This window comes from Felis catus, chromosome B3, assembly GCF_018350175.1.
Source record: "Felis catus isolate Fca126 chromosome B3, F.catus_Fca126_mat1.0, whole genome shotgun sequence".
NCBI classification, from domain to species: Eukaryota; Metazoa; Chordata; class Mammalia; order Carnivora; family Felidae; genus Felis; species Felis catus.
The window spans coordinates 4,592,346-4,604,623 of NC_058373.1; the positions used below are offsets into that span (position 1 = coordinate 4,592,346).

The 12,278-nt window shown below is 51.9% G+C and overlaps 1 long non-coding RNA gene across 1 annotated transcript; it reads right to left on the reverse strand.

Annotated features, from left to right (window-relative positions):
• Window positions 1-9,696: 9,696 nt before the first annotated feature.
• On the reverse strand, window positions 9,697-10,982 carry LOC109500477. The gene is made up of 2 exons (XR_002158038.2): window positions 10,750-10,982; window positions 9,697-10,449 (listed from the first exon to the last, which is right to left on the reverse strand). It is a non-coding gene; the product is annotated as an uncharacterized LOC109500477 (long non-coding RNA).
• Between the last annotated feature and the right edge of the window lie 1,296 nt (window positions 10,983-12,278).

Sequence of the window (12,278 nt, forward strand, 5' to 3'; positions counted from 1 at the left end):
CCAACTGTGGGATCGTGACCTGATTCGAGGTCAGATGCTTAACCGACTGAGCCACCCAGGCGCCCAGGGGGCACATATGTTTAGTTAAACGCTCATTATCGCAAAAGAGGAGGGAACAACAAGCAGTCTCTGCCGGTTTTCCCTCTCTCGTCTGAACCCACCCCTGCTCCCAGAGGCACCTCACGCTGTCCACTCAGCTGTGGCCTTTATTTTTCTGCTTGGCTGCAATTGAAATTTCCCTCCAGCAATGCAGCTTCCAGCTCCCCCGGACGCCCGCACCCCAGCCTGTCCTAAGTCCAGAACGGGAGACCTCCATGGATTGCTTTCATGGCAACGGCTTCCTCAACCTCCCAACCAAACTGCCGCCCAGGCAGGGGCGCTGGGCTTCCTCGTTGAGGAGCTCCAAAGGCAAGGGAGTCTCAAGGCTTGCGGGCCAGACAAAGGGGGTGGCAACAATCTTCCCTTCCCTCCCCTCCAGTCCCCTTCCCTTCCTGCCTCCCTCATCTCACACCAGGTACTGAAGATACCGTGATAAATGAAATGGACGCAGTTCCTGTGTCCACAAGCTTACAGACTAGCCTGGGGTCCAGATGATTAAACAGTCCTGTACAACAGGTATGACAAAAACCAAGCCAGGAAGTCAGGGTGCTATGGGAGGCCTGGAACAGATCCCCAATCTAGATCTAGGGACTCAGAGGGCTTCCTAGGGCACATGACCACATTGGGTCCTGCGGGACGGGTAGGAGTTGGGTCCTAAGGGATGAGTAGAGTCTGTGTCCTGGAGCAGCCTGTAGAAGAGCCACAGGCAGGAGAGAAGGTGGCTCCCCTGGGGGTGGGGGGGCCCTGGAGACAGCTCAGTGGGGCTGGAGCTGGGATGGGGGAGGGGAAGCGCTAGGAAGCGCTACAGATGCGACAAAGGGGGTCATCAGGGGCCAGATCACAACCAGCCTCATGAGCTGTGTGATGAGGAGATGGCACTTTGCCCCAAAGCACCACCCGGGCCTTTTGCTTCTTAACCACCCAGATGCGCTGACCCAGCGGGGCTGTGGTCCGGGGCTGCACCGGGTGGGTCCCACCATGAACTGGCCTACGGGCGCAGCTGGGCCCCTGGGAAGGTGTCCCCCCTGCTCACGCAGGAGTCGAAGATGAGCCAGCCCTGCTCACTGCCGTGTTGTGGGGTGACGGGCCACTTTGTGAAAAGGCATCCCAGTCTAAGCCACATGCCCACCACCAGGGACCTACCCCCTCCCCTGCTTCCAGCACTGGTTCCCTGCTTCCCCACCTCCCTCTGGTCAGGAAATGCTCTCTGATGGCCCATTCCAGTAGCACCTCGGGTCAGAGGACTTGGGAGGCCTCGCCAGGGAATCACAACTTGTGGGGACCCACTCCTGGGCGGAGGGCATAATATAACCCCAGACTACGGGTCACAGGGAGCGTCCCTTGCTGGTAGCTTCTGGCTTGCTGGCGGGCTGAGGTGGGTGGAGCCACGTGGTTAGGAATTGCAAAGCCCTGGTGGTTTGGCGTATGTCTTTATTTTCTCTAATTCAATTGAAATCCGACTCCAGGCCGCTATCCCACTGAGCTAGCAAGAAATTCAATCTCAGGCACATCACTGAGCTTCTCTTCCCCAGTGTTTGGTCAAGGTCCCAGAGCCTTAGTACCGAAGCCTTGGGGTGGCCCAGGACCATCCAGCAAGCCCTCTTGTCCGCAGGCTCTGGGGCGCCCCTTGGCCTGGAGGAATTGTGGGGGAGAGGTGTGAGCCCTGTGTCTCAGGCCCCCCCCTCCCTGAGCGTACCTGCAGCCGTTCCCTCCAAGGCCTTGTCACCTCCTGGACACTGCCTAGAATCAGGCACGGAATCTGTCCCCACCTTCCCTCTAGAGCTAACACTCTGCCCCTTTCCCTTCTATAGGGAAAGCCTCTCCCTCTCCCTCCTTGCTCTTCTCAAAGGCCCACCCTTTCTTCCTTCTCCTTCCAGAACATGTCACAGAGTCTCCATAGTCAAGTTTATTGCAGAAAGGAAAAAGAGCCACTGACTTCCAGAAGCTTCAGTGTTCTGACCACTAAAATACTCTAGGCAAGGAACTACCAAGGGACTAGCTCCCTGCTTGAAAGAGCCGGAGGAGGGAGAGATACAAAGCAAATGAGCATCAGTAAATATTTCAAGCATCTTGCCTCCTCTGCATGATGAAGAATACGGCTCACAGGGGGGGCCTGGGTGGCTCAGTCGGTGAAGCGACCAACTTGGGCTCAGGTCATGATCTCGCGGTCCGTGAGTTTGAGCCCCGCATCGGGCTCTGTGCTGACAGCTCGGAGCCTGGAGCCTGCTTCCCATTCTGTGTCTCCCTCCCTCTCTGCCCCTCCCCCATTCATACCCTGTCTGTCTCTCAAAAATAAATAAAATGTTAAAGAAAAAAATATATACATATATAAAGAATACAGCTCTCGGGGCGCCTGGGTGGCTCAGTCCGTTGAGCGTCCAACTCTTGATCTCGGCTCAGATCCTGATCTCATGGTTTGTGGGTTTGAGCCCTGCATCGGGCTCTGTGCTGACAGCACAAATCAGATCCTCTGTCTCCCTCTCGCTCTGCACCATCCCTCCCCTCCCCCCCCATGCAGGCGCATGCACTCTCTCCCACGCGTGCTCTCTCTCTCCCTCTCTCAAAAATAAATAAACATAAAAAAAAAAAAGAATATGGCTCCTGACGTGACAGGTGCTGCTGTTGTCCCCTCCCCCTCCTCCTGGCTCCCTCGACAGCTGACTTACCTGGTGACTTGACCCCCTTCAGCTGTTGCTCCCATTACGCAACAGACAAACTCAGATTCTAGTGACTCACAGCCGCCGAGACTGATCTCCCCTTCACAGTATAAGTCAGCTTGGGTTGCTCTGTTCCATGTGTCTCCTTCATCCTGGGGCCCAGGCTGGACGCAAAGGCCCTCTCTGACTCACGCCGTTCTCTAGGGAGGCGGGCTGGCTCAGCGGCTCAGAGCGTGGCCTTGCCCTCAGCTAGGCCCAGGAGGAAATTCCAGCATTGTCAAAGTGGATGCCTAACACCTGCGAGTTAAGAGGGGCTCTTCTGATTTTACAAAGAAGAAATCCGAAGCTCAGAGAGGTTGATTGTCTTGCCCAAGGTCACACAGGGATCCGCGACTCAAGCATGGGTCTGTCTGGCTCCAGAGCCCGCACTCTCGCTTGGCTCTGCCGTTCCCTCCCGACAAAGTAGAGTTGGGTCTGCCAGTTAGGGGTGGTGGACGGAGCACGGGCATTCAGCGTTGTTTTCTCTCCAAACCCTGCTAAAAGAGAGTAGAGAAATAAAGGAGAAGGACAAAGAGAATGAGAGCAGGAACAATAGAGGTGGAACCAAAGTTTGGAAGGTGAGAAGCAGAGGGAAGAGGGCAGCAAAGCTCAGAAACCCTGAGGAACCAAAGGCACCTGTTACGGCAGGGGATGGGGCCGAGGTGGGACTCAGGACAGGAGGCTGGGTTGAAAGCCTAGAGGCTCAGGCCCCTTCCCCGCCCCCAGAGCCAGGTGACTGCCCCTCCCCACCCCCCAGGAGGGAATCAGGGAAACAAGCCAGTGCAGGAGAAGAGGCACCGGCTTTTTTGGGGGTTTTTTAAGTTTATTTTTGAGAGAGAGAAAGAGCACGAGTGGGGGAGGGGCGGGGGGAATAGAGGATCTGAAACGGCCTCTGTGCTGACGGCAGAAAACCCGACGCGGGGCTTGAACTCACGAACCGTGAGATCAGGACCTGAGGTGAAGTCGGACACTTAACTGATTGAGCCACCCAGGTGCCCCAAGAGGCACTGTACTTAAGAGGGATTAAGTAGGAGTTTTATACACTTGAATGTGGAGCACAACCTCCATCTACTCGGCACCATTCCATTCCCAGGATTCTCTCTGAAACTGGAATGTTCTTCCCTAGAGAAACACAGTACCTCCCCTCCCCTGCAAAAAGAGACCTCTAAGTACTGCCGTTGGGGCTTTTCCCCACGAAATGCATGATCCCGGCTCAGTCACCCCACAGGAAGACCCACCGGTTAACAAGCTTCATCCCTTGAAGCCCCCAGTGCTCAAACAACTCCTCAGAGCCTCTCTGTTATGAATGCATGAAAAGTCAAGGATCACCATACATCTGAGGAAAGCACTCGGCTATGGAAGACAGAACAAAAACAAAGAAAACACAACAGAAAGTAACAGAGGGTCCAGAGACAACCCAGAAGGGCAGAGAACAATGCCTGAAAATCATTAATCCCTTACCGGCAGAGGCAACGTTATTACACTCCCCCAAACAGAAACAAGATATTGAAGACAAAGACAATCTAACCATCAGGAAAAAGCTTTTAAAAATTAAAATGATGGTGGTGGTGGTGGGGGGGGAGTTGATAGAACAGTTGGAAGATAAGCTTAAGGGACAATTTCCAGAAAGCAAAGAAAACCACAAAGAAAGAGTCAACAAAAGAAAGGTAAGAAAAGTAGAAGATATGGGGCGCCTGGGTGACTCAGTCGGTTGGGTGTCTGACTTCAGCTCAGGTCATGATCTCACGGTTCGTGAGTTCAAGTCCTGCATCAGGCTCTGTGCTGACAGCTCAGAGCCTGGAGCCTGCTTCAAATTCTGTGTCTCCCTCTCTCTCTCTGCTCCTACCCCACTCGCTCTGTCTCTTTCTCGAAAATAAATAAACATTAAAAAAAAATCATAAAAGTAGAAGATAAACCCAGAGGGTCCAACATTTGAATAACATTTCTAGAAAGAGAGAAGAGGAAATAAAAGAGAGGAAATGACCCAAGAAAGGATCTAAAACTTTCCAGAGTTCCATGACATGGATTTGCAGATTGAAATTCCCAGCAGAGTGAGAAAAAAACAACAACAACAACCCATTATGATATTAGAACACCAAGGATGAAGAAATGATCTAAAAGCTTCCAGAAATGAAGAAGTACATGAACGAGTGGTCAAGAATCAGAATGAATGGCATCAGGTTTCTCAGCGTCAACACTGAGAGCCGGAATGCAGCTGGGTAGATCTTAAGACAGATCTCTTCTCTGTAAGAGAAAATGATTTCCAAGGGTAGATTCTATTCTGTAACAAACCAGCAACACTGTGTAAGGATGGAATAGAGACATTTTCAGATAGGCAATGCTTCAGAAAATTTTGTCTCCTGTGTATGCTTTCTCCTCCAAAGGGAGTAAACCAAGAAAGAGAAAGACGAGAAACCCCAAAGTAGCGGATCCACGCGAGAGGAAAGTGCAGGAAAGCCCCGGGTGATGGCTGTGTGGCAGGCTGGAGTCGGGGAATGGGGGGTGGGGGGCTCCAGAAGGAATGACTCCAGGAAAAACGTGAATCAGACATAGGGTCTGAGCATTTGACTCTACAGAAACTAGGTCTCAGGGCTTTTGTCTTTTTAAAAAAGAGTGATATTCTTTAAAAATTTGGGGAGGGGGCACCTGGGTGGCTCAGTGGGTTAAGCGGCCGACTTCAGCTCAGGTCATGATCTCCCAGTTCGTGGGTTCAAGCCCCGCATCTGGCTCTGTGCTGACAGCTCAGAGCCTGGAGCCTGCTTCGGATCCTGTGTCTCCCTCTCTCTCTGCCCCTCCCCCACATGTGACTCTCTCTCTGTCTTTCTCTCTCTCTCTCAAAATTAAATAAACATTAAAAAATTTTTTTTTAGGTTTGGGGAGAGCTGGGGCACCTGACTGGTTCAGTCAGAGGAGGCTGAGACTCTTGATCTAGGGGTTGTGGGTTCAAGCCCCCCATTGGGTGTAGATACTACTTAAAAATAAAATCTTGGGGCACATGGGTAGCTCAGTCAGTTAAGCTTTTGGCTCTTGATTTTGGCTCAGGTCATGATCTCACGGTTCATGAGTTCATGTTGGGCTCTGTGCTGAACATGAAGCCTGCTTTGAATTCTCTCTCTCCTTTTCCCTCTGCCCCTCCCCTGCTCGTGCTCTCTCTGTCTCTAAAATAAAAAATAAAATAAAATAACAGGGGGGGGCAGAATTCGTGACACTTACAAAGGACAGGAAGCAACAAAGAGGAAGCGAACACAGCGATCCATGAATCTGAAAATGCACATATTCTCCCCAATCTGACCTTCCTGACACTGACCCCCGCAAACGAGGGGGCATCACAGTTTAGTCGAGAGCATCCTTAGTGCTGCATGAATAATGGTGCGCTCAAGCTTCCGTCTTAGATCAGAAAAGCTGGAGTAATCTCCAGAAGGAAAAAAGACACACGAGGATCGAGTGTGGTTACAGTGGGCCACGTGGCTCGTGAGTGAGCAAGATGCCCAGCCACAACGAGGTGGGCGTGTGGTCATGGCATATGGCTTTCACCAAAAACTGTGGCATTGCCGTGTTGGGAGGAGGAAGGGAGAAGTAGGGCAAGGCGGTGGGGGGGGGGGGGCACAAAAGAGTTAACATGTCACTTGCGTTATGGGGAGTAAAAAGACAGCCACTAAAGTCGACAATTCAAAAACATAGCAGTATGAGTACATGATTCAGAAGTATGTGGGTAAACAGCAGAAGGAGCGACGGAGGGAGTTTGAAGGGAAGAATTCAGGGCTGGGAGAGTGGGCAGGGGACTGCTGGAGTTGTTTTCTGTAGTTGTTATCATTGATATAAACCTCACGGTACCATTTGACTTTGAAAATCATGCGGGACGGTTAAGCTTTGGACTCTTGATTTCAACTCAGGTCATGATCTCACAGTTCATGGGTTTGAGCCCCATGTTGGGCTCTGAGCTGACAGTGCTGTTCTCTCTCTCCGTCTGGAGGAACCTCCCAGCAGCAGCTACACCCAGGCCCTCCCAGGGATCTGCTCTCTGCAGCCTTGGGGCCCAGGATCCGTGCGGGGCTGGGGTCCACCGCAGCCCTGCTGAGCTGGGGGGACCCCCTCTCTCGCTTCGCCCTGGGAGGCTGGGAAGAGCTGGGAGGGAGCAGGCAATGCATCGCCCCACCTGGTGGACGAAAGGAAGAATCACTACTTTGCTACTTCGTTAACGCACGATGGTCCTCAATTTTATCTTCCTTGCACTTGAGACCCTCCGTGACCAGACACCTTCAATGCCTGCCCTGGAGCCGCTCTGCTTGTGCGTTGCTGTGTCATAAGCCGTCCCAAACCTAGTTGCATCAAACAGCCACCGTCTATTATGCTCTAGGATTAGGCGTGCCTGGAACTTGGATGGGGGAACCACAGGGCTGGACTGTCTCTATTCCATGATGCCTGCAGCCCCGACTGGAAAGACTCCTCGGGCTGAGGGCTGGAACCAGCTGGAGGCTTCTTCATGCACATCTAGCATTTCAGCTGGCGGTGGGGGTGGGGGGGTGGGGACTACTGACCTACTGACTCAGTTCCCACCGGTCACCCCTCCACGTGGCGTGGCTTCGGATAGTGAGACCTCTCACGTGACGCACCAGGGTGTCGAAGTGAGTATCCCAGTGAACCAGAGCAAAGCTGCCTGGTCTTTTATGACCCAGGGCTACAGACTGAATGTATGTGTACCCCCCCTCCCCCCCAAGTTCATGTGTGGAAATCTTAATCCCACCAAAGTGGGGCCTTCGGGAGGCAATTAGGTTTAGATGAGGTCGTGAGAGTGGGGCCCCTGTGACAGAACCGGTGCCCTCAGAAGAAGACAAAGAAAGACCAGAGCTTTCTGTCTTGCTCTGCCACGTGAGGACACAGCCAGAAGGCGGCCATCTGCAAACCAGGAAGAGGGCTCTCACGTGATAACAAATCTGCCAGCAACTTGCCCTCAGCCTTCCCAGCTCCAGAACTGTGAGAAATCAATGCTTGTCATTTAAGCCACCCAGTCTGCGGTATTCTGTGACAGCAGCCCAGGTTACCTGGGACACCCAGCCTCAGAAGGCCCATAACGCCATTTCCACCAGACTCTATTGGTCTGAGTGGTCACATGCCCGCCCAGGAAAGGAGAGAAGACACACGCTGGCCTCTGGGTGAGAGAAAAACTTGGTGCCACCTTTTAAAACTACCACAGAGGCCGAATACTAGTAGTCAGAATAAGAAAGATTTACTTTTTTTTTTTTTTAACGTTTATTCACTTTTTGAGAGACAGAGACAGAGTGTGAGCAGGGCAGGGGGCAGAGAGAGAAGGAGACACAGAATCCGAAGCAGGCTCCAGGCTCCGAGCTGTCAGCAACAGAGCCCGACGTGGGGCTCGAACTCACCAACTGTGAGATCACGACCTGAGCCGAAGTCGGACGCTCAACCGACTGAGCCGCCCAGGCGCCCCAAGAAAGATTTAAAATACTTTACACATCTATCTGTTGGCTGGGTAGATTAATGAGGAAGCCAACGTATTATGACAGGTAAGAGTCTAAGATTAAAATCAAACACAACTGGGTTCAAACCCTGGCTCGGCCATTGTGTCCCAGAACAAGACACTTGACCTCTCTACATCTCAGTTTCCTCACTGGCAAAATGAGGATAATACCTACCTGTAGGGCTTGGGTATGGGTTTTTGTCCTTATTTTGAGGATTACACAGGACAGCATACGTGAAGAAGGGTGCCCCAAGCATTCAGAAAATGGTAGCCTCTCTTCCCTAAGGTATTTCAGAAGCTAAAATTCCATTATTTCTATCATCTCAGACTTGCTGAGATACATCACCACTGCACATTTTTACAGATGTGTGGAAAGAACAGGTGCTTCTCTTCAGAGGACAACACCCACATTCTTTTGGGGAACTGCTTATCCCCCCGCCCCAGCCCCACTCCTGCAGCCAGCCGATGCCTCCCGGTCCCAGCGACTGCTCGAGGAGTTGACAAAAGAGCCAGACTGGAACAGTCACATCCTGCCTTCCACCTTCATGGCTGGTCCCCTTGATTGTCAACTAGCTGTTAGGGAAGCAGGCTACCGTGTGATTCCATCATTATCTGACAGCCATGATCCCCGCCTTATGGAGAAGCCAGTTCAACAGGAGGCCACCGTGCAGGAAGACACAAAACACAATGAGAAGCCAGGACTGCGTGACGTACACGGAGCATCCTGGTTCCGTGAAGTCCTGGGTCCTGGGACCCACCTGCGTCTTTCTGGCGACAGGGCCCGCCCCTTCCTTCCCTCCTAAGCTATTTGGTTTGCTTTCTGTCGTTTGCAACCACAAAAATTCTGAGTCAAGTACCACCCTGATTGATATATATTTTTATTAGAAAGGTAAATTGTTCATAAACTCCAGCACTTTCACTGCTACGAGGAAACAACGTAGTTACTGACGCACCTCGCAAGTGATAAAAGGGTTGAGAGCTGCTGACTTGAGCTTCCTGAAAGCTTATCACCGCTGCGGTGGTTGAACACGAGTCACTGAACAAGGAGAGTCTTCATTAGGAAAGCCTCCTCCTTTTCCATGCTGGGCATCGGGCTTTCTTACCTCTGGGTTCTGTCCTAACAAGAGGACCCTGGGCCCAGCCTGCAGGTGTCTTGCATGGCTCAGGGCTGTGGTCAGTGGAGGAGGGATGGGGTCTGGGGAGGGGGGGGGGGGGAGGAGGAGGGTGTACTGAGCCACCCCAGCCCCAGGCTGAGACAAAGAAGATTTGAGGAGATTAGACACATGTGCCCTTGGGGCACTGCCCGAGAAAAGATCCCTTGAAAGCCCTGTGCTTTGATACAGTTCATTTCTCCTCTAATTGAGGCGTTGGCTTTGGGAGAAAAAAAAAAAGTTTGGTTAGAATATAAACAAACGTTGTCTCTAAAAGTAGAAAAGAATCTTATTCAGAAGCTAAGTTTCAGGAGATAAAAGCGATCTTTAGTTTATAAAGTGAGTTTCCCATCCCATCCATAACTGACTTTTCTTTTCCATGGAAAGAAAAACAAAAACGGTCTCCTTGGGGAAAACAGTGTCCTTGGTCCGTTGGAGCTGAAGCACCGGGGAGGCCGGGCCGCTGCGCCCCACGTCTCCCCGAGCTCACCTCCGAAGGCTGAGACGTGGTGTTTCCCGACCCCGAGGAGCGTTTCTGATGTTCTGCGTGCCCGTCCGGTGAGCGGCTGTGACCCATGGTTATTACCTGTCTCACAGATGAGAAACCCGTCCTGTCTTGAAAAGATGGGAAAGGGGTCTGTCCGGAAATAAGGCAGGTAGCAACATAAACCTGCTGTTGAAATTGACGTGAAATCTCTTCCATACAGTCCTCGTGAGGCGGCCTCTTCCTTGTTCTTTGACACTGTGAATATAATTTGCAATGTGTGCTACGTGAGGGGGAGCCGGCTGGAGACTGGGGAGGAATGTCCTTCTTCTAGTTCCGTCCTGCTGTTCTCCTAGAGGAAGGGGCTGAGATCCAACTGGGCAGAGGCCGCGTTGTGGCTTGGGCCACATCTACAGCCACGATGGCGGGTTGGCCTCTTTCCGGTTTCCTGCCTCCGTGGGCCTGAGATGTGACGTTGATCGGACCCTACCTCGCCCCCTCTTTTCTTCTTTCTCTTGCTGTTGCTTTCCTGCCACGAAGCTGTAAACATTAATAGAGGGGACTTCACTAGAATGGAGTCAGGAGGTGGGCAGTGGGGAGCTCTCATGCAAACCCAGCAGGGAGAGACGGACCTTGTTCACCTTGCCCGTGGTCACTACTTTGCTGCCCCAGCAGGAGGAAGAAAGGCTCTCGTCCTCCTCCTCCCCCTCCCCGGCCGCAGCCCAGCCAATGACAGGCAGTCACAACTCAGTCAACGAGAAGCCGCCATTATATCCAACCCCCAGTTTATCCCGATGGACTTTGTGTTTACAAGAGCCTTTCCTCCATAAAAGAGCATACCGCTCCTTTGCTCTTGCTTGTCCCGGATTGTAATTCTCCGCCATTCTCGAATAAACCCATCTTTTGCTGGTAAAATAACCAGAGTTGAATGTGTAAGGTCAGCAAAGCTAATGTGGAAAATTTTGCAATTTGGCCACGTGGTTCTCTCTCCACTTTCCCTCACACATGTATCAGGAATCTCTCTTTCTTCTTCTATTTAAAAAAAATTTTTTTTAAATGTTTATTTATTTTTGAGAGACAGAATGCAAGCAGGGGAGGGGCAGAGAGAGAGGAAGACAGAGAATCCGAAGTAGGCTCCAGGCTGTCAGCACAGAGCCCGACACGGGGCTCCAACTCACAAACTGTGAGATCATGACCTGAGCCGAAGTCAGAGGTTTAACCGACTGAGCCGCCCAGGTGCCCCAGGACTCTCTCTTTCTTCCAACTCTTGGTGGCAGGTGGGCGGTACATTCCAGATTTGGATTTTGTCAGAGGGAATCGTCCTGTTTAGGTCTCTAGTGGACTCCAAATTGCCAGGGAATCAGGGATGCCGGGGAGGGTGGGCACCCGGTTAAGAATATCTCGTTTCCCATTTGTTCGTCAGGAGCCCCGCAGGGAAGAGGCGAACTTGCTCTTTCTGCCTGTTTTGCTCTTCCTGTCCAGTGGCAGCGAGTGTGTAAATAGTGCAAGAGGTGATGTGAGAGACGATGACATAAACAAGAGAAACATTTTTCCTGTGTCACGCGGAGTCTGCACTGTCACAGCAGCCCTGCTCTCCAAAGACACCAGGGCCCAGGCTCTGTCTAACTCGTGGCCGCCCCATCCCGAAGGTATTGACCTCATCTCCTTCTAAGTGGGCTCATCCTCCCACCTGTAGTCCGAATGGCATGGAGCAAGACTGAAACGCACTGGGGACGTAGACGATGAGCCCTTTCGTCTAAGGCTACAGACTTGGGGCTGACCGACTGTTCTCGTAAGCCCGGTTTTATGGGAATATAGCCCGTCTCATTCACTCATTGCCTAATGGGGCTTTCAGACTCCAAGGACAGAGTTGAGCAGAAGCAACAGAGACACTCTGGACCACAAAACCTAAAATGTTTACCATCTGGCCCTTTAAGAAAAAGTTTGTTGAGGGCCACGTGGGTGGCCGAGTCGGTTAAGCATCCAACTTTGGCTCAGGTCGTGATCTCGCGGTTCTGGGTTCGAGCCCCACATCAGACTCTGTGCTGACAGTGTGGAGCCCACTTGGATCCTCTGTCTCCCTCTCTCTCTCTGCCCCTGCCCCCACTCGTGCTCTGTCTCTCTCTCAAAACTAAACATTGAAAACATTTTTTAACAGAAGAAAAAGAAAAAGTTTGCTGACCTCTTCTCTAAGAGCAAGATCCGGAGGCTGCCTACTTAACCACAGGCTGCTGACTGGACCTTAGTCACATGGCCACACTGAGCTGCAAGGAAGGCTGGGAAATGTAGTCTTTATGCTAGGTGGCCATTTGCCCAGCAAGGCTTAGTTATTACTAAAGGAAAAAGGGGGAGAATGACTTTGGGAGGAC